Source organism: Anolis sagrei, chromosome 1, assembly GCF_037176765.1.
Source record: "Anolis sagrei isolate rAnoSag1 chromosome 1, rAnoSag1.mat, whole genome shotgun sequence".
Lineage (NCBI taxonomy): Eukaryota > Metazoa > Chordata > Lepidosauria > Squamata > Dactyloidae > Anolis > Anolis sagrei.
The window spans coordinates 427,980-449,915 of NC_090021.1; the positions used below are offsets into that span (position 1 = coordinate 427,980).

General features: G+C 47.1%; 1 pseudogene; it reads left to right on the plus strand.

Moving 5' to 3' along the window:
• Nucleotides 1-439: 439 nt before the first annotated feature.
• LOC132761727 (zinc finger protein 850-like) lies at nucleotides 440-21,618 on the plus strand (annotated as a pseudogene).
• The last annotated feature ends 318 nt before the right edge of the window (nucleotides 21,619-21,936 follow it).

Below are 21,936 nucleotides of genomic sequence, written 5' to 3' on the forward strand. Positions count from 1 at the left end.
GCAGGCCTTCACATGCTAATGAAGGTGGTCAGTTGAAACATTCACCCCCTAGCTCCAGCAGGGAAGAGTCCTTTGCCCCACCCTGGTCTTTCCACAGATATATAAACCCATTTTCCTACTTCCAACAGACCTCACTACCCCTGAGGATGCTTGCCATAGATGCAGGCGAAACGTCAGGAGAGAATGCCTCTAGACCATGGCCATACAGCGCAGAAAAACCTACAACAACCCATTATTATTATGATGATGATTTGGCTGCAGTGCGCCTTTCTGCCTGTAGGGGCGCCTGACAAACCAGCCAGAGCCGGTAAGGAAGGAATGCGATTGGGAAGGGGGGGGGGGGCTGGTATTATGGGATGCCCGGACGAAGGCGGGGCTTCGCTGACGTCACAGCAGGGGCCCGCCCCCAGTTTCTGGGAGGAAGACACCCACCCAGAGAAGAGAGAGAGAGAGAGAGAGAGGGGCGCTGGGTGGCTTCAGGAAAGCAGGAAGGAGGTCATTTGGGGGGCATTTGGGGGGGGGGGAGGTGGTGGGGGGGCTGGAAAAGGTTGGGGTTGAATTGGGGGGGAGGGAGGGAGGGGGGATGAGATGCATGGGATCCCAGGAGGAGCCCAGGAGGGAAGGCCGCCCCCTCCCACGGAGTTGAGCAAGGCCAGGTTGGGGGGGGGGCTGCCAGGGCCCCTCCCTCCTCCCCTCCCCGCCCCCCTCCCTCCCTCCCCTGGGCCTCTTCCCCAAACTCGGGGGTTGCCTTTCAGGGGGGTGCCTTCCCCCCTCCGAGGGTCCCGGTGGGGCAGGGAGGGTCCTCTGCCTATAATATAATGCTAGCCGCCCCCTGCCAGGCGTTGCTGTGGCCCAGCCTGCGGGTCTGGGAAATACAGTGACCAGAAAGGGTTGGTTTCTCATCTGTGTCGTGTCTTTCTGCTTGTGGGGAAACAGTGTTGTTCATGGGGTTTGATTGCAGGTGAACTATAACTCCCAGCAACTACAACTCCCAAATGTCAAGGTCTATTTCCCCCAAACTCCATCTGTGTTCCTAGTTGGGCATATTGAGGATTCATGCCAAGTTTGGTCCAGATCCATCCTTGTTTGAGTCCACAGCACTCTCTGGATGTAGGTGAACTACAACTCCCAAACTCAAGGTCAATGCCCACCAAACCCTTGCAGTGTTTTCTGTTAGTCATGGGAGTCCTGTGTGCCATGTTTGGTTCAATTCCATCGTTGATGGAGTTCAGACTGCTCTTTGATTGTAGGTGAACTATAAATCCCAGCAACTACAACTCCCAAATGTCAAGGTCTATTTTCCCCAAACTCCACCAGTGTTCACATTTGGGCATGTTGAGTATCCATGCCCAGTTTGGTCCAGATCCATCATTGTTTGAGTCCACAGAGCTCTCTAGATGTAGGTGAACTACAACTCCCAAACTCACGGTCAATGCACACCAAATCCTTTCAGGAGTTCTGTGTGCCAAGTTTGGTTCAATTCCACTGTTGTTGGAGTTCAGACTGCTCTTTGATTGTAGGTGAACTATAAATCCCAGCAACTACAGCTCCCAAATGTCAAGGTCTATTTCCCCCAAACTCCACCAGTGTTCACATTTGGGCATATTGATTATTCTTGTAGAGTTTGGTCCAGATCCATCATTGCTTGAGTCCATAGTGCTCTCCGGATGTAAGTGAACTACAACTCCCAAACTCACGGTCAATGCCCACCAAACCCTTGCAGTGTTTTCTGTTAGTCATGGGAGTCCTGTGTGCCATGTTTGGTTCAATTCCATCTCTGGTGGAATTCAGAATGCTCTTTGATTGTAGATGAACTATAAATCCCAGCAACTACATCTCCCAAATGTCAAGGTCTATTTTTCCTTAACTCCACCAGTGTTCATATTTGGCCATATTGAGTATCCGTGCCAAGTTTAGTCCAGATCCATCATTGAGTCCACAGTGCTCTCTGGATGTAGGTGAACTACAACTCCCAAACTCAAGGTCAATGCTCACCAATCCCTCCTAGTGTTTTCTGTTGGTCACGGGAGTCCTGTGTGCCAAATTTGGTTCAATTCCATTGTTGGTGGGGTTCAACATGCTCTTTGATTGTAGGTGAACTATAAATCCCAGCAACTACATCTCCCAAATGTCAAGGTCTATTTCCCCCAAACTCCATCTGTGCTTCTAGTTGGGCATAGGGAATATTTGTGCCAAGTTTGGTCCAGATCTATCATTGTTTGAGTCCACAGTGCTCTCTGGATGGAGGTGAACTACAACTCCAAAACCCAAGGTCAATGCCCACCAAACCCTTCTACTGTTTTCTGTTATTTATTTGTCGTGTCAGAGCAACCAGTCAATTATATTAAATTTCTAACAGAAACAAAGCAAACAGACAAAATACAACATTTGCAAGCTTGGTAGTTGATTAAATGTCCCTTGACCGGTACCTGGCCGCTTGGAGTGCCTCTGGTGTTGCCGCAAGAAAGTCCTCCCTTGTGCATGTGGCAGGTGGTCAGTGGTTTGCTCCTCTCTGCACTCGCATGCCAAGGATTCCACTTTGTAGCCCCATTTCTTGAGGTTGGCTCTGCATCTCGTGGTGCCAGAGCGCAGTCTGTTCAGCGCCTTCCAAGTCACCCAGTCCTCTCTGTGCCCAGGGGGGAGTCTCTCGTTTGGTATCAGGTTCTGGGTTTGAGCCTGCCACTTTTGGACTCTCGCTTGCTGAGGTGTTCCAGTGAGTGTCTCTGTAGAACTTAGAAAACTATTTCTTGATTTAAGTCATTGGCGTGCTGGCTGATACCCAAACGGGATGAGCTGGAGGAGTCTCTGCCTTGGTGTTTTCTGTTGATCATGAGAGTCATGTGTGCCCTATTACGCCCAATTCCATCATTGGTGAAGTTCAGAGTGCTCTCTGATAGTAGGTGAACTATAAATCCCAGCAACTACAACTCCCAAATGGCAAAATCCATTTTTTAAGTGAAGGACATACATTGGGTTGTTAGGTTTATTGTGTCCTAATTTGGTGGCAATTCCCCCAGTGGTTTTTGAGTTCTGTTCATCCCACAAACGAACATTACATTTTTATATATAGAGACTAGCTGTACCTGCCACACGTTGCTGTGGCCAACCTTCCCTTGCTCTTTGTCTCCTTCTTTCTTTGGGGGGGGGGGGGGAGAGAGATGTAGTGCATGCACACACACACACACGCATAACACATGTGGGCATTGGCCTTTTCAGCTGCAGCATCACACTGTTGTCTCATGACTGGCTTGTGGTTGACTTAGACTCCTTTCCTAGAATCCTAGAGTTGGAAGGGACCTCTCAAAGCCATCTAGTCCAACCCCCTTCATTCTGCCTTTGTGCAGGGAAAACATAATAAAAGCACCCCTGACAGATGGCCATCCAGCCTCAATAATAATAATGATAATAATAATAAGCTGGAAAAGACCCCTTGGGACATCTATTCCAACCCCCTTCATTCTGCCTTCGTGCAGGGAAAACATAATAAAAGCACCCCTGACAGATGGCCGTCCAGCCTCAGTAATAATAATAATAATAATAATAATAATAATAATAATAATAAATTATAAATAAATGAAAGCAATATAGGAGTACATAGAAAAAAGATAACTATAGCATTTCTGAAAATAAAATAGTTCCAATGAAAATGAGGAAAAAAATATCTATTTTCTGTCGTTTTGAAAGTGGTTTTTGGCATATGTAAGCATGAGTCCCCTTTCAGGGGGAGAAGGGCAGGGTATAAATAGAGGAAATAATAAATATATATAAAGAAAAAAGTAATGTTCGTTTGTGGGATTAACAGACCACTGGACACCTAACAACCCACTCAAAAAAATTGATTTTGTCATTTGGGAGTTGTAGTTGCTGGGATTTATAGTTCACCAACAATCAAAGAACATTCTGAACTGAACCGAATTGAACCGAACTGGGCACACAGTTCTCCCATGACCAACAGAAAATACTGGAAGGGTTTGGTGGGCAGTGTCCTTTGGTTTTGGAGTTGTAGTTCACCTACATCCAAAGATCACTGATGGATCTGGACAAAACTTGGCACGAGGGGCTTTGCACGAGGCCTGCTTTGCACGAGGGGCTTTGCACAAGGGGCTTTGCACGAGGTGGGCCGCATCTGGCTACGGTGAGGGAGGGAGCTGGGTGCCACTCGCTGTGCCAGTTCTGTTTGTATGGCCGTGCGTGCAATACAACTGTTGGGTCTGCTCCTGTCACCTCCCTGCCTTTCTGTCCCAAGGTCCCCCTGAAAGCCCATTCTGCCTGCTTCCCTTTCCTCAGCGTGGAATTGCATTGTATTGTCGAAGTCTTTCATGGCCGGAATCACTGGGTTGTTGTAGGTTTTTTCTGGCTATATGGCCATGGTCTAGAGGCATTCTCTCCTGACGTTTCGCCTGCATCTATGGCAAGCATCCTCAAAGGACATTTAATCAACTACAAATTTTGTAATCTGCTTGTTTTGCTTTGTTCTGTTAGAAATGTAACATAATTTGACTGGTTGTTCTGACATGACAAATAAATTAATCCTCAGAGGTAGTGAGGTCTGTTGGAAGTAGGAAAATGGGTTTTTATATATGTGGAATGACCAGGGTGGGACAAAGGACTCTTGTCTGCTGGAGCTAGGTGGGAATGTTTCAACTGACAACCTGGGGGAATCTTTTGTTGAGAGGTGATTAGATGTCCCTGATTGTTTCCTCTCTGTATTGTCGAAGGCTTTCATGGCCGGAATCACTGGGTTGTTTTAGGTTTTTTCGGGCTGTATGGCCATGGTCTAGAGGCATTCTCTCCTGACGTTTCACCTGCACTTTGGCAAGCATCCTCAGCGGAGCTAGGCAAAAGGGGTTTATATATCAGTGGAATGACCAGGGTGAGACAAAGGACTCTTCTCTGTTAGAGCTAGGTGTGAATGTTAGAGCTAGGTTCGAAAACTCTAAAATTGCAACAGCACAACAGAGAGGAGACAGGCGGGGACATCTAATTACCTCTCAACAAAAGTTTGCCCCAGGCTCAGCCAGGCTATTGTATGCTAATCAAGGTGGTCAGTTGAAACATTCACACCTAGCTCCAGCAGACAAGAGTCCTTTGTCCCACCCTGGTCATCATTCCACAGATATATCAACCCTTTTTCCTACTTCCAACAGGCCTCACTACATCTGAGGATGCTTGCCATAGATGCAGGCGAAACGTCAGGAGAGAATGCCTCTAGACCATGGCCATACAGCCCAAAAAAACCTACAACAACCCAGTGTTTCCTCTCTGTTGTTTTGCTGTTGTAATTTTAGAGTTTTTTTAATACTGGCAGCCAGATTTTGTTCATTTTCATGGTTTCCTCCTTTCTGTTGAGATTGTCCACATGCTTCTTGTGGATTTCAATGGCTTCTCTGTGTGGTCTGACATGGTGGTTGTGAGAGTAATGGCGAGCCAACCAGGAACCCCTGCCTTTAAGCTGATCTGACCTGCAGCAGGGAGTTCCGCAGTTCCTGTTCAACATCTTTATTAATGACTTAGATGAAGGGCTAGAAGGCAGGATCATCAAGTTTGCAGACGACACCAAATTGGGAGGGAGAGCCAAGACTCCAGAGGACAGGAGCAGGATTCAAAGGGATCTTGACAGACTAGAGAGATGAAGGGCCAAAATTAACAAAATGAAGTTCAACAGGGACAAATACAAGATACTCCACTTTGGCAGGAAAAATGAAATGCAAAGATACAGAATGGGGGACAACGCCTGGCTCGAGAGCAGTACGTGTGAAAAAGATCTTGGAGTCCTCATGGACAACAAGTTAAACATGAGCCAGGAATGTGGTGTGGCGGCAAAAAAAGCCAATGGGATTTTGGCCTGCATCAAAAGGAGCCTAGTGTCTAGGTCCAGGGAAGTAATGCTCCCCATGCTCTATTCTGCTTCGGTTAGACCACTTTACCTGGAATATTGTGTCCAATTCTGGGCACCACAATTCAAGAGAGATATTGACAAGCTGGAATGTGTCCAGAGGAGGGCGACTGAAATGATCAAGGGTCTGGAGAACAAGCCCTATGAGGAGCGGCTTAGGGAACTGGGCATGTTTAGCCTGAAGAAGAGAAGGCTGAGAGGAGACATGATGAGGGCCATGTATAAATATGTGAGAGGAAGCCACAGGGAGGAGGAGGGAGCAAGCTTCCTTTCTGCTTCCTTGGAGACTAGGACGCAATGGAACAATGGCTTCAAACTACAAGGGAGGAGATTCCACCTGAACATGAGGAAGAACTTCCTGACTGTGAGAGCCGTTCAGCAGTGGAACTCTCTGCCCCGGAGGGAGTGTGGTGGAGGCTCCTTCTTTGGAAGCTTTGAAACAGAGGCTGGGTGGCCATCTGTCAGGGGTGATTTGAATGCAATATTCCTGCTTCTTGGCAGAACGGGGTTGGACTGGATGATGGCCCAGGAGTTGGTCTCTTCCAACTCTTTGATTCTATGATTCTATGATTCCTGGTTGCCTAACAGCAGCAGCTTCAACTTCGAGATCTCCTCTTGCCTTGCCTTGCTTTGCTTTGCTTTCTTCTCCTCCACCTAACATTGTAACAAATCCCCCAATAAAGTATAATTTAATTGTAACTTTTTTCTCTCCATAGGGATACTTTGTGCCCTTGACTGCCTTTACAAACTCTTTCCCGCATGAACTTTCCCTCTCCTGAGCCACAGACAGCTGCTGGCTCGCCTGGGATGCGATTTCAGTGTCCCGGGGAGGCCGAAACTGCATTCCTCTGAACCATGGATACGGAAACCCATCGGGTCCCCGTATCCACGCGTCAACGGATCGTTTCCAAACCGGTGCCATTCTTTTCCTAGACTAATTCTAAGACTAACTGCTATTTTGCTTTCATACTATGAACCCCTCTGCCCCGGGAATAACCTTTTTTGCACCCCAAAACTTCACATGGAAACCAGCTGGCTCCCCGCTGCCACGTTTCAGGCTCCTCTTTCAGACGTGGTTGTTCCAGTGTGCCTTCCCATAATAAGGTAAAACTCTCAGCAATAGGTCATAGAATCATAGAATCCTAGAATCCTAGAGTTGGAAGCCTCCACCACACTCCCTCTGGTGCAGAGAGTTCCACTGCTGAACGGCTCTCACAGCCAGGAAGTTCTTCCTCATGTTCAGGTGGAATCTCCTCTCTTGTAGTTTGAAGCCATTGCTCCATTGTGTCCTAGTCTCTCTCCAGGGAAGCAGAAAGGAAGCTTGCTCCCTCCTCCTCCCTGTGGCTTCCTCTCACATATTTATACCTCTAAATGCACTTCATCAGTGATTTAGGATTGTTTGCTCGCTCCATCTCTCGCCGAAAATTCTATCCCAGTATATTACCTTGTTCATGCCCACCATTATTTTTTAATTTTTAATTATCACATTTGGCCCAGCCATAGGATTTTAAATGCTTGTTGTTACTGTTACTGTTTATTTTTTGGGGTTGTTGTAGGTTTTTTCAGGCTATATGGCTATGGTCTAGAGGCATTTTCTCCTGATGTTTCGCCTGCATCTATGGCAAGCATCCTCAGAGGTAGTGAGGTCTGTTGGAAGTAGGAAAAAGGGTTTATATATCTGTGGAATGACCAGGGTGGGACAAAGAACTCTTGTCTGCTGGAGCCAGGTGTGAATGTTTCAATTGACCACCTTGATTAGCATTTGATGGCCTGGCAGTGCCTGGAGCAATCTTTTGTTGAGAGGTATATAATAATGGGTTCTTGTACATTTTTTTTGGGCTGTATGGCCGTGGTCTAGAGGCATTTTCTCCTGACGTTTCGCCTGCATCTTTGGCAAGCATCCTCAGAGGTAGTGAGGTCTGTTGGAACTAGGAAAAAAGGGTTTATATATCTGTGGAAAGACCAGGGTGGGGCAAAGAACTCTTGTCTGCTGGAGCCAGGTGTGAATGTTTCAATTGACCACCTTGATTAGCATTTGATGGCCTGGCAGTGCCTGGAGCAATCTTTTGTTGAGAGGTATATAATAATGGGTTCTTGTACATTTTTTTGGGCTGTATGGCCGTGGTCTAGAGGCATTTTCTCCTGACGTTTCGCCTGCATCTGTGGCAAGCATCCTCAGAGGTAGTGAGGTCTGTTGGAACTAGGGAAATGGGTTTATATATCTGTGGAAAGACCAGGGTGGGACAAAGAACTCTTGTCTGCTGGAGCCAGGTGTGAATGTTTCAATTGACCACCTTGATTAGCATTTGATGGCCTGGCAGTGCCTGGAGCAATCTTTTGTTGAGAGGTATATAATAATGGGTTCTTGTACATTTTTTTTGGGCTGTATGGCCGTGGTCTAGAGGCATTTTCTCCTGACGTTTCGCCTGCATCTTTGGCAAGCATCCTCAGAGGTAGTGAGGTCTGTTGGAACTAGGAAAAAAGGGTTTATATATCTGTGGAAAGACCAGGGTGGGGCAAAGAACTCTTGTCTGCTGGAGCCAGGTGTGAATGTTTCAATTGACCACCTTGATTAGCATTTGATGGCCTGGCAGTGCCTGGAGCAATCTTTTGTTGAGAGGTATATAATAATGGGTTCTTGTACATTTTTTTGGGCTGTATGGCCGTGGTCTAGAGGCATTTTCTCCTGACGTTTCGCCTGCATCTGTGGCAAGCATCCTCAGAGGTAGTGAGGTCTGTTGGAACTAGGGAAATGGGTTTATATATCTGTGGAAAGACCAGGGTGGGACAAAGAACTCTTGTCTGCTGGAGCCAGGTGTGAATGTTTCAATTGACCACCTTGATTAGCATTTGATGGCCTGGCAGTGCCTGGAGCAATCTTTTGTTGAGAGGTATATAATAATGGGTTCTTGTACATTTTTTTTGGGCTGTATGGCCGTGGTCTAGAGGCATTTTCTCCTGACGTTTCGCCTGCATCTTTGGCAAGCATCCTCAGAGGTAGTGAGGTCTGTTGGAACTAGGAAAAAAGGGTTTATATATCTGTGGAAAGACCAGGGTGGGACAAAGAACTCTTGTCTGCTGGAGCAAGGTGTGAATGTTTCAACTGACCACCTTGATTAACATTTGATGGCCTGGCAATGCCTGGAGCAAACTTTTGTTGAGAGGTGATTAGATGTCCCTGATTGTTTCCTCTCTGTTGTTTTAGAGTTTTTTACTAGTGGTGTAGCCAGATTTTGTTCATTTTCATTGTTTCCTCCTTTCTGTTGACATTGTCCATGTGCTTCTTGTGTATTTCAATGGCTTCTCTGTGTCGCCTGACATGGTGTTTATTGGAGTGGTCCAGCATTTCTGTGTCCTCAAATACTATGCTGTGTCCAGGCTGGTTCATCGTGTGCTCTGCTCTGGCTGACTTCTCTGGTTGAAGGAGTCTGCAGTGCCTTTTGTGTTCCTGGATTCATGTCTGGGCAATAATGCGGCTGCGTTTGGTGTTTATTTTTTGCTTATGACATTTATTTTGATTGTTTTGTATTGATGTTTTGTTATTGCTTTTATTATTGTTGTTTATTATTATTATTGTTTATTATTGTTGTTCTCATGTAAGCCGCACCGAGTCCCTTGGGGAGATTTATTTATTTGTCGTGTCAGAACAACCAGTCAAATTATATTACATTTCTAACAGAACAAAGCAAACAAGCAGATTACAAAATTTGTGAGTATGAGAGTTGATTAAATGTCCTTTGACCAGTGTCTGTCCCCTTGGAGTGCCTCTGGTGTTGCCGCAAGAAGCTCCTCCCTTGTGCATCATGTGGCAGGGCTCAGGTTGCATTGCAGCAGGTGGTCAGTGGTTTGCTCCTCTCCCCACTCGCATGTCGAGGATTCTACTTTGTGGCCCCATTTCTGGAGGTTGGCTCTGCATCTCGTGGTGCCAGAGCGCAGTCTGTTCAGCGCCTTCCAAGTCGCCCAGTCCTCTGTGTGCCCAGGAGGGAGTCTCTCATTTGGTATCAGCTATTGGTTGGGGTTCTGGGTTTGAGCCTGCCACTTTTGGACTCTTGCTTGCTGAGGTGTTCCAGCGAGTGTCTCTGTAGATCTTAGAAAACTCTTTCTAGATTTAAGTCGTTGACGTGCTGGCTGATACCCAAACAGGGGATGAGCTGGAGATGTCTCTGCCTTGGTCCTTTCACTATTGGCTGCCACTTCCCGGCGGATGTCAGGTGGTGCAATACCGGCTAAGCAGTGTAGTTTCTCCAGTGGTGTAGGGCGCAGACACCCTGTGATAATGCAGCATGTCTCAGTAAGAGCCACATCCACTGTTTTAGCGTGGTGAGATGTGTTCCACACTGGGCATACGTACTCAGCAGCAGAGTAGCACAGCGCAAGGGCAGATGTCTTCACTGTGTCTGGTTGTGATCCCCAGGTTGTGCCAGTCACCTTTCGTAGGATATTGTTTCTGGCACCCACTTTTTGCTTGATGTTCAGGCAGTGCTTCTTGTAGATCAGAGCACGGTCCAGAGTGACGCCCAGGTATGTGGGTGCGCTGCAATGCTCCAGTGGGATTCCTTCCTTCCCAGGTAATAATCCTCAGAGCTCGGGATGCTTCTCTGTTCTTTAGATGAAAGGCACATGTCTGTGTTTTAGATGGGTTGGGGATCAGCTGGTTTTCCCTGTAGTAGGCAGTAAGAGCACCTTGAGCTTCGGAAAGCTTCTGTTCTACCATCTCAAAGCTCCCTGCTTGGGCAGTGATGGCACGATCATCAGCATAGATGAAGCTCTCTGTCCCTTCTGGCAGTGGCTGGTCATTTGTGTAGATGTTGAACATGGATGGGGCAAGCACGCTCCCCTGAGGCAGACCGTTCTTCTGTTTCCGCCATCTGCTTCTCTGGCCCTGGAACTCAACAAAAAAGCTCCTGTTTTGTCCTTGGGGAGATGGTAGCAGGGTATAAATAAAGATTATTATTATTATTATTATTATTATTATTATTATTGCTGCTGCCGCCATCTCATTGATGCCAAAGAAGCCTGTTGACCTGGGGAACCTTCTGCGGTTACGCCTTGGGACCCCCGGGAAGCAGACAGGCCATCCTGGCCCCCTGACGAAATGGGATTTATAGTTTTCTTCACTCCAGTGAATGAACCCCGACCCTCGTTGGTGGGTCTGACTGTTCTCTGCCTCCGAGGCAAAGCCCCCCAAATTCTTGCTCGGGATCCAGAGTGGTCCAGCCTTTCCGTGTTCCCCAATCACAATAATCTGTGCCCAGGTGGGTTCCTCAGGTATTTATTCAACTTCTCTGGCGGAATGAGCCTGCAGCCTGCCTTTTGTGTGCCTTTGTGTTCCTGATGCGTGTTTGTGGTTGTGCTTTTTCTAGTACACTATGTAACAACATTTCAAAATAATTCTGTTTCTGGCTTGAAAGTGTGATTTCCTGTTTAATTCTGCAGCTCTTGCTTTGAAAGTCATTGTTCTCCCCCAGAAATTCATTTTCGTGGCTGCCACGAACTCTGTTCTATCGGTTGACACCCTCAGATAGTCATTAAAAAACGATTGCAAAATGTGCTATAGCAGGATGATAATAATAATAATAATAATAATAATAATAATAATAATAGTGCTGAGCATGAACAGAAGAAATATGAACTAGGAGAGAGTTTTCAGAGACGGATGGGGTGTGCAGACATTCCTAGATCCATAGTAAACCGGATCGGGGTATAGGGTGGCAACCTGTGTTGGATGGGGTCACACTCCCCTTGAAAGCACAGGTCCGCAGTTTGGGAGTCCTCCTGGATTCATCGCTCACGCTTGAGGCTCAGGTGTCGGCGGTGGCCGGGAGGGCTTTTGCACAACTGAGACTCGTGCGCCAACTGTGACCGTACCTCGCGAAGGCTGACCTGGCCAGGGTGGTCCATGCCTTGGTCACCTCTAGATTGGACTACTGCAATGCGCTCTATGTGGGGCTGCCCTTGAAAACGGCCCGGAAATTCCAACTGGTCCAACGGGCAGCAGCCAGGATGTTAACCGGGGCTCCTTACAGAGAGAGGTCAACCCTCCTGTTCAAGGAGCTCCACTGGCTGCCGTTTATTTTCTGAGCCCAATATAAGGTGCAGGTGCTTACCTACAAAGCCCTGAACAGTTTGGGACCACCCTACCTCCGTCTACAAACCCACACGTTCACTCTGGTCATCTGGAGAGGCCCTGCTCGTGATCCCGCCCGCGTCGCAGGCGCGCTTGGTGGGGACTCGAGACAGGGCCTTTTCTCTGGTGGCTCCCCGACTCTGGAACACCCTCCCCAAAGATCTCAGACAGGCCCTTATATTGGCAGTCTTCAGGAAGAATTTGAAAACCTGGCTGTTCCGATGTGCCTTTTCAGACTAGGAACCTCCAGCACCAAGTCCTAGAAGCACTTTAGTAGAACCAAGATCACTGCACATTGCACACTGCACTTACTTTATAATCCTACATCCCTCCCGCCACATCAGCACTTTTACTCCTGTACCCCTACTCTGGCCGGCCCAGTTTGAATAGTGTCTTGTTCATAGAATCATAGAATCATAGAATCCAAGAGTTGGAAGAGACCTCATGGGCCATCCAGTCCAACCCCATTCTGCCAAGAAGCAGGAATATTGCATTCAAATCACCCCTGACAGATGGCCACCCAGCCTCTGCTTAAAAGCTTCCAAAGAAGGAGCCTCCACCACACTCCCTCCGGGGCAGAGAGTTCCACTGCTGAACGGCTCTCACAGTCAGGAAGTTCTTCCTCGTGTTCAGGTGGAATCTCCTCTCTTGTAGTTTGAAGCCATTGTTCCACGTCCTAGTCTCCAAGGAAGCAGAAAACAAGCTTGCTCCCTCCTCCTCTCTGTGGCTTCCCCTCACATATTTATACATGGCTATCATGTCTCCTCTCAGCCTTCTCTTCTTCAGGCTAAACATGCCCAGCTCCTTAAGCCGCTCCTCATAGGGCTTGTTCTCCAGACCCTTGATCATTTGAGTCGCCCTCCCCTGGACACATTCCAGCTTAGTGTCAACATCTCTCTTGAATTGTGGTGCCCAGAATAGGACACAATATTCCAGATGTGGTCTAACCAAAGCAGAATAGAGCATGGGGAGCATGACTTCCCTGGACCTAGACACTATGCTCCTCTTGATGTGGGCCAGAATCCCATTGGCTGTTTTTGCCGCCACATCACATTGTTGGCTCATGTTTAACTTGTTGTCCACGAGGACTCCAAGATCTTGTTGTATTGTTATTGTTATTGTTTTCTGCTTAACTCTTTTAATTTGCTTTAGGTATTGTATTGTTGTATTGTGTTTTGGGGCTTCGGCCTGTGTAAGCCGCATCGAATCCCTCGGGAGATGCTAGCGGGGTACAAATAAAGTAATAATAATAATAATAATAATAATAATAATAATAATAATAAGTGCATTTCGAGGACATATTGCTGGGAGTTTCCTTATTCTGGGAAGGCACACTGGAACAACCACGTTTTCAGGCTCCTCCTAAAGACTGCCAGGGTTGCGGTTGAGGCATGCCTGATGTCCTTAAGAAGTGAATTCCAGAGTTGAGGGGCCACCACCAAAAAGGCCCTCTCCGTCGTCCCCACCAATCGCGCCTGCGAAGGAGGTGGGAGCGTGAGCAGGGTCTCTCCAGATGATCGAAGAGATCGTGTGGGTTCGTATACAGAGATGCGGTCACGCAGGTAGGCAGGTCCCAAACCGTTCAGGGCTTTGCAGGTAAGCACCGGCACCTTGAATTGGGTCCAGAAAATGAACAGCAGCCAGTGGAGTTCCTTGAACAGGAGGGTTGACCTCTCCCTGTAAGGAGCACCCATTAACAACCTGGCCACCGACCGTTGAACCAATTGAAATTTTCAGGCCGTTTTCAAGGACAGCCCCACGTAGAGCGCATTACAGTAGTCCAATCTGGAGGTGACCAAGGCATGGACCACCCCGGCCAGATCCGCCTTCACGAGGTACGGTCGCAGTTGGTACAGGCCACCGCCGACGCCTAAACTTCAAACGTCAGTGATGGGTCCAGGAGGACACCCAGACTGTGGACCTGTGGCTTCGGGGGGAGTGCGACCCCGTCCAACACAGGTTGCCACCCTATACCCCGATCCGGTTTGCGATCGACCAGGAGGACCTCTGTCTTGTCGGGATTGATCTTCAGCTTGTTTGTCCTCATCCAGACAGCCACAGCGGCCAGGCACTCATCCAGCACCCGAGAGGCCTCCTTGGAATTAGATGGAAAGGAGTAGTAGAGTTGCGTGTCATCTGCGTAGAGGTGGCACCCAACTCCAAAACTCTGGATGCCCCTCCTTCCTACAAAAAACAAAGTTTTTGTAGTTTAATAAACCTCTCCCATGTTTTTATGATAGGAAATAGGAGATTCCACCTGAACATGAGGAAGAACTTCCTGACTGTGAGGGAGAGCCGTTCAGCAGTGGAACTCTCTGCCTTGGAGTGTTGTTGAAGGCTCCTTCTATGGAAGCTTTGAAACAGAGGCTGGATGGCCATCTGTCAGGGGTGATTTGACTGCAATATTCCTGCTTCTTGGCAGAATGGGGTTGGACTGGATGAGGGCCCATGAGGTCTCTTCCAACTCTTTGATTCTACGAGAGCCGTTCAACAGTGGAACTCTCTGCCCTGGAGTGTGGTTGACGGCTCCTTCTATGGAAGCTTTGAAACAGAGGCTGGATGGTCATCTGTCAGGGGTGCTTTGAATGCAATATTCCTGCTTCTTGGCAGAAAGGGGTTGGACTGGATGATGGCCCAGGAGGTCTCTTCCAACTCTATGGTTCTATGAGAGCCATTCAGCAGTGGAACTCTCTGCCCTGGAGTGTGGTTGAAGGCTCCTTCTATGGAAGCTTTGAGACAGAGGCTGGATGGTCATCTGTCAGGGGTGCTTTGAAGGTGATTGCCCTGTTTCTTGACAGAATGGGGTTGGTCTGGATGGCCCAGGAGGTCTCTTCCAACTCTATGGGTCTATGAACCAACCAGGAAATGACATTTGTAACCCAGGAACAAGAATCGTATTACACAGTATTACATTGAATGTATTTGAACCTGACATGCGCAGTAGGATTGTGCATAATTTTGGACCAAAATCAGAAGTCGTATCAAATTAAATTTGTGCATACAGAGTGATTTCTGAGACATGCAGGAAAGTTGGGAGGGGGGGATTTAGAAATTGAAACACTTGCCCACATTTTTTGTAAATCTTCTGTAATGTTCGGATATCTCTCAAGGTCTTTTCATTATAACCATTAAGCAACTTTGGTAAAGCCAAGAGAACACAAAGTGCTTTTAAAATCCTGCCTTTGGCCCCATCTTTTCCGACACCCCCATAAGGAAGGCGCTGTGGGTGGGATCAGTCACAGCCATCTTAACTGTAGTTTTGGGGGGCCAGGCTCCCAATAGTAGAAATTGCAAAAGGCTCTACTGTAAACTACATTTCCCAGAATGCATTGCTGCTCAGGACCCAAGTGAGGGCTGGCCTCAGCATTCGCCATTTAGAGTAAGTCTAAATAAAACTATAGAATCTGCAAAGAGGACTAAAGTAAGCAAGCATATGAAGCAATGTTTGCAACGGTTTCACTCCAGGCCAGGGAACCCTCTGACTTCCAACACCACACAGCTGAGTAAAATACAAGTAGTTTATGGAAGATAATTAAAAGCAGTAGCAGTAAAACGCAATCCGCCGTAAAAAGGTAAATCCAAATAGGTAGAAAAGGTTGATAGGAACAAATAATCCAGGAAAATAGTCCATGACAACAAATACTGGAACTTCCGAGGCACAAACTTCCGAGGGCGACTAAAATGATCAAGAGTCTGGAGGACAAGCCCTATGAGGAGCGGCTTAGGGAACTGGGCATGTTTAGCCTGAAGAAGAGAAGGATGAGAGAATAATCCAGGAAAATAGTCCATGACAACAAATACTGGAACTTCCGAGGCACAAACTTCTGAGGGCGACTAAAATGATCAAGAGTCTGGAGAACAAGCCCTATGAGGAGCGGCTTAGGGAGCTGGGCATGTTTAGCCTGAAGAAGGCTGAGAGGAGATATGATAGCCATGTATCAATATGTGAGAGGAAGCCACAGGGAGGAGGGGGGAGCAAGCTTGTTTTCTGCTTCCTTGGAGACTAGGACGCAATGGAGCAATGGCTTCAAACTACAAGAGAGGAGATTCCATCTGAACATTAGGAAGAACTTCCTGACTGTGAGAGCCGTTCAGCAGTGGAACTCTCTGCCCCGGAGGGAGTGTGGTGGAGGCTCCTTCTTTGGAAGCTTTTAAGCAGAGGCTGGATGGCCATCTGTCAGGGGTGATTTGAATACAATATTCCTGCTTCTTGGCAGAATGGGGTTGGACTGGATGGCCCAGGAGGTCTCTTCCAACTCTTTGATTCTATGATTCTATGAAACCCAAAGGACTTGAGCATTCATCCAACAAAGCACCATGGAATCACACAAGGCATTGAATTCAGGGATCTATCCAAGGCAAGGCATCCAGGAACTTGAAACAAGATCTTGGCCTAATTCCAACATTGCTTCGTCTGGCTACAGATTCTGTACTTGACACTTTTATCCCTCTATTCTACTGTATATCCCAAGTGGCCAAGAATGGATTTCTTCTTAGCCTTGAATCTCCTCTCCGTGTCTGCTGAAAGGAGGCATGGACAATAGATGAGATTTGCAGTACCCATGCAGGGTTCACGTGCCCTGCACCAGCCCTCTACCCTCGCGCTCTTGCCAACGCCAGGGGAGGGATGTACCCCGGCGTTGGCAAGCACACGGGAAAGAGGGCTGGGAGCGCATGTGCAGGGGCCAGTGGTGCATGGCCCCTGGATGTGCAATCCCAGAGCCTCTTCCCTGGGCACTTCCCAGTGCCAAGAGAGGGATGCACCCTGGTGTTGGCAAGCGTGAGAGGGACGAGGCCCGCTGTAGGGAGTGTACACCCAGAGGCCGGTGGAAGGAGCACAGCCCGTGGGTGCATGCTCCCAGAGCCTCTTCCCCCATGTGCTTGCCAACACCGGGAGAGGGCATCTATGACTGCACCCTCTTCCAGCAGCTTACCTGAAGGCCTCAGTCCCTTGGGACCTTTTTGGTGCACTGTGGAGGGCGCATGGGGCATGCAGGAGAAGGTGAGGCTTAAGGAGGTCGTTCCGTGACCCAGGGGTCCCTCAAGAGCGCCCCTCCGGGATTGGCACTCTACGCAAATGCGTAATTTGCCTATTGCTTCAGCCGCCCCTGGCTGTCCATAATCAGAAGAAACACCAAATCCTGAGGATCTTCCCAATTTAACTGAAACCAAGACTTTCTTGTAATAATAAATCTGTACACACCACAGCTCTTAAGTAGAATATATTTCAGTCTGGCTTTGGTTTAAACGACAGTTGCTAAGGAAGGAAAAAGGCCCACTACCATCAAATAGTTTCTTCCTTTGTTTTGGGACGTCAAGTAAAACAAAGCTTGGCCTCTTTGTCAACTTGGGCAGAATGCAGGAGAGGAAATGCCGCACAGAAGAGGTAAAGAAGCAGTAGAAGGATATCTGGAAAATCTAAACAGATTCGACTCTCCATGAACTACAACCAAAGGCATTAAAAGTACTGGCAGACATTTCAGAACTACTGGCAATCATCTTTGATAATTCCCAGAGAACAAGTTCAAGTAGACGAGGGGAGGACAAATGTTGCCACTACTTAGGGCTTTCAGAAGGGAGGAGGACCCAAACAATGACATCAAGACCAGGAAAGATTCTAGAGCAGATCACTAAAGCAACAGATCACTAACATCTGCATAAATAGCCAAAAGAAATAAATGCTTGTAAGAAAATAAGAAAATTCCGAAAAGTAATAAGTCCATAAAAGGTAGTAACACAAAGCAATGTCCACACCAGACTTAAAAGCAATCCAAGACAGCATTTATCCAGACAGGAATCAACAGGATGCAAAGTCAATCCAAAAGGCTAAAAAAAAACTCCACAAGAACAAGACCCTTTGAACAGGATTTCCATGGCACATGAACTTGATTTCCAAACGATGCCTGATCTAACAGGTTTCCCCTTGAGGCAAACCTTATTTCCCAAAACTCAGAAATTGGTTTCGCTTTCCCCCACATTTACCCCTTATGAGACGAAGCCTTTCAGAGCGACGTAAACATTGAGTTTGCTGTCGATCCTGGCTCATCTCCAGCCGCCTATTCTTCAGCTCCCTATCTGGCTGCTCATTAAAATTCCCAGGGGTCAGATTGTTTTCCAAACCCAAATCTTGTGCACTCTCAGAGAGAGGGAGTGAACCATCATTGCTAGGCCCAGCAATGCTATTCTCATGAGAAACTGCCCTTTGCACTGGGGCCTCTCTGTCCTTGTATGAAAATCATTGACCAACCATCTCCATCTTGTACCTCAGCCTCGGCACCATCATTTCCCTCATCATGTCCTATATCAGGATCCTGAAACACAAACACAGACTGATTCCCAACAGTATATAAATATGGTAAATAATAAATAAATAAATAAATTGACCCAATAAAATCAATGTGTCTTTCTAATCTTGGGTGGAGGTCCCCACCCTTTTTTCCTTCTTTCCTTTTTCCTTTCTTTACTCACACCTTCTTGTTTACGATCACCTGTGTTGGTTTCTGTGATGATGTGTAAATTTTATTCCTTTGGTTATGTGTAATTTAAATAGTGGTTTAAGGATGGTAAGTATGTAGGATTGTGTTTTGTTGGAGGTGGTAGCTTGGCGTTAGCTGAGTTGCCATAGCAACAGGGGCGGAGCCAACTGCCTCTTCAGGAGGCAGCTGTTTTAAAAAGTCAGTGAGTAGCCGGAGAGCTACTGAGAGGACTGAGTCTCTGGGTGGAGATTCAGGGAATGTGTCTGTAGCCGGTGTGCTATAGGAAAGACTGAATCTCAGGGTGGGGATTCAGGGAATCAGTTGGTGACCAAAGTGGTTGCAGAGAAGGACCCGGTAGTGAGAGAGCTACAGGGGGTTGTTGATTCTGAATTAAGAATCAAGGTTTGGCTAGGTTTAAGCCTGCTGTGCCTGCTGTGAAACGTTTTGAAGTCTGTGCCTGAGATTACTCATGAAACCTTTCCAATGTAACCATCAAGATTTGTGCCTCTTGAGAAGAAACAGTTAAACATGTTATACTCCTGTTAAAATAAACTTGTTACTGTTTTCCTCAAACCTTGCCTGATACAGTTTCTTCTAAGTTGAACAGCCTGCAATAGTGAAGTCAGCCAGAGACAGTAAACGCTACGCTATCCACTGAATAAAACCTTCTGTAATTAACAGTCCCTTTATAAAATAGTTCCTAGGCTGATATTGATTGTTGCCCGGCTTCCCTCACAGATTAGATGGCAGTGGGTGTTTTACAACACGCACCTTCACAATTGGTGGAATTCGGTGGCATTAAAACGGTCTCCTTCACAGTTTCTGTGTATGTGTCTGAAACCCTTCACATCTGCATTTCCGATATTTCCATTTTCAACATGGACCTAAAAGGAAAAGGAGGAAATCTTTAAGGCAAAGCAGGTTTTTGGTCTTCATCCCTAATTATTTCTTTCTTCTTTCTTGACCAGGGAAATGAAGATTGTCTGGAGCCACCACCAGTGTGATGAGAAACAAGCCAGTCTCTAGTCGATGTTGGGGAATTTAGAAGTCAAAAGGAAGGAAGAAGGAAATTCTTTTAAGAACTGATCAGAAAGGATAAAAGAGCAACATGTCCATATTGCAGCAGAACATTCCTATCACTATTGAGATGGCGGAGAAAGCATATACATGTACTGAGTGTGGGAAGAGCTTCACTCAGAATGGAAGTCTAAACAAACATCAAAGAACGCACACTGGAGAGAAACCTTATACCTGCTTGGAGTGCGGAAAGAGCTTCACCCACAGTGGAAATCTACATTCACATCAAAGAATTCACACTGGGGAGAAACCCTATGTATGCCTGGAGTGTGGGAAGAGCTTCACTCACAGTTCAACCCTGCATAAACATCAAAGGACCCACACTGGGGAGAAGCCTTATACCTGCTTGGAGTGCGGAAAGAGCTTCAGCCGCAGTGGAAATCTACAGTCACATCAAAAAATACACACTGGAGAGAAACCCTATACATGCCTGGAGTGTGGAAAGAGTTTCACTGACATTAGAACACTTCATAAACATCAGAGAATCCACAGTGGAGAGAAACCCTATGTATGCCTGGAGTGTGGAAAGAGCTTCGCCCACAGTGGAAATCTATATTCACATCAAAGAATGCACACTGGGGAGAAACCCTATACATGCCTGGAGTGTGGAAAGAGCTTCACCCACAGTGGAAATCTACATTCACATCAAAGGACCCACACTGGGGAGAAACCTTATTCATGTTTGGAGTGCGGAAAGAGCTTCCTCCACAGTGGAAATCTACATTCACATCAAAGAACACACACTGAGGAGAAACCCTATGTATGCCTGGAGTGTGGAAAGAGCTTCACTCACAGTGCAACTCTGCATAAACATCAAACAACCCACTCTGGGGAGAAGCCTTACACGTGTGGGGAGTGTGGAAAGAGCTACACTGACAGTGGAACTCTTCGTAATCATCAGAGGACCCACACTGGGGAGAAACCCTATGCGTGCCTGGAATGTGGAAAGAGATTCGCTCAAACAGCACAGCTGAATTTACATCACAGAACCCATACTGGAGAGAAACCATTCTCATGTCTGGAGTGTGGAAAGAGCTTCAGTCACAGTGGGACTCTATATAAGCATCAAAGAGTTCACACTGGGGAGAAACCCTATACCTGCCTGGAATGTGGAAAGAGCTTCACCGAGAGTGGGAGTCTACAGTCACATCAAAGAATTCACACTGGAGAGAAACCCTATAAGTGTCCGGAGTGTGGAAAGAGCTTCATGCGGAGGGGAAGTCTACGTCTGCATCAAAGGACCCACACTGGAGAGAAACCTTATACATGTCCGGAGTGTGGAAAAAGCTTCACTGAGAGTGGAAATTTACACACACATCAAAAAAAGCACACTGGGGAGAAACCCTATAAGTGTATGGAATGTGGAAAGAGCTTCACGGAGAGTGCAACTCTACATAAACATCATAGAACTCACACTGGGGAGAAACCCTACGCGTGCCTGGAGTGTGGAAAGAGCTTCGCTCAAACAGCACAGCTGAATTTTCATCAGAGAACCCATACTGGAGAGAAACCATTCTCGTGTCTGGAGTGTGGAAAGAGCTTCAGTCACAGTGGAACTCTATATAAGCATCAAAGAGTTCACACTGGGGAGAAACCCTACACCTGCCTGGAGTGTGGAAAGAGCTTCACTGACAGTAGTACGCTTCATAAACATCGTAGAACTCACACTGGGGAGAAACCCTACGCATGCCTGGAGTGTGGAAAGAGCTTTGCTCAAACAGCACAATTGCATTTACACCAGAGAACCCACACTGGAGAGAAACCATTCTCATGTCTGGAGTGTGGAAAGAGCTTCAGTCTCAGTGGAAGTCTACAGAAACATCAAAGAATTCACACTGGGGAGAAACCATATACATGCCTGGAGTGTGGAAAGAGCTTCACCGAGAGTGGGAGTCTACATACACATCAAAGAATTCACACTGGGGAGAAACCCTATAAGTGTCCTGAGTGTGGAAAGAGCTTCATGCAGAGTGGAAATCTACGTTTGCATCAAAGGACTCACACTGGAGAGAAACCTTATGCGTGTCTGGAATGTGGAAAGAGCTTCACCGGGAGTGGGAGTCTACATTTACATCAAAGAATTCACACTGGGGAGAAACCCTATAAATGTCCAGAGTGTGGAAAGAGCTTCACGCGGAAGGGAGATCTACATTCACATCAAAGAATTCACACAGGAGAGAAACCTTATACATGTCCGGAGTGTGGGAAAAGCTTCACCGAGAGTGGGAGTCTACATTCACATCAAAGAACTCACACAGGAGAGAAACCATATACATGTCTGGAATGTGGAAAGAACTTCACCGAGAGTGGGAGTCTCCGTTCACACCAAAGAATTCACACTGGAGAGAAACCCTATACAT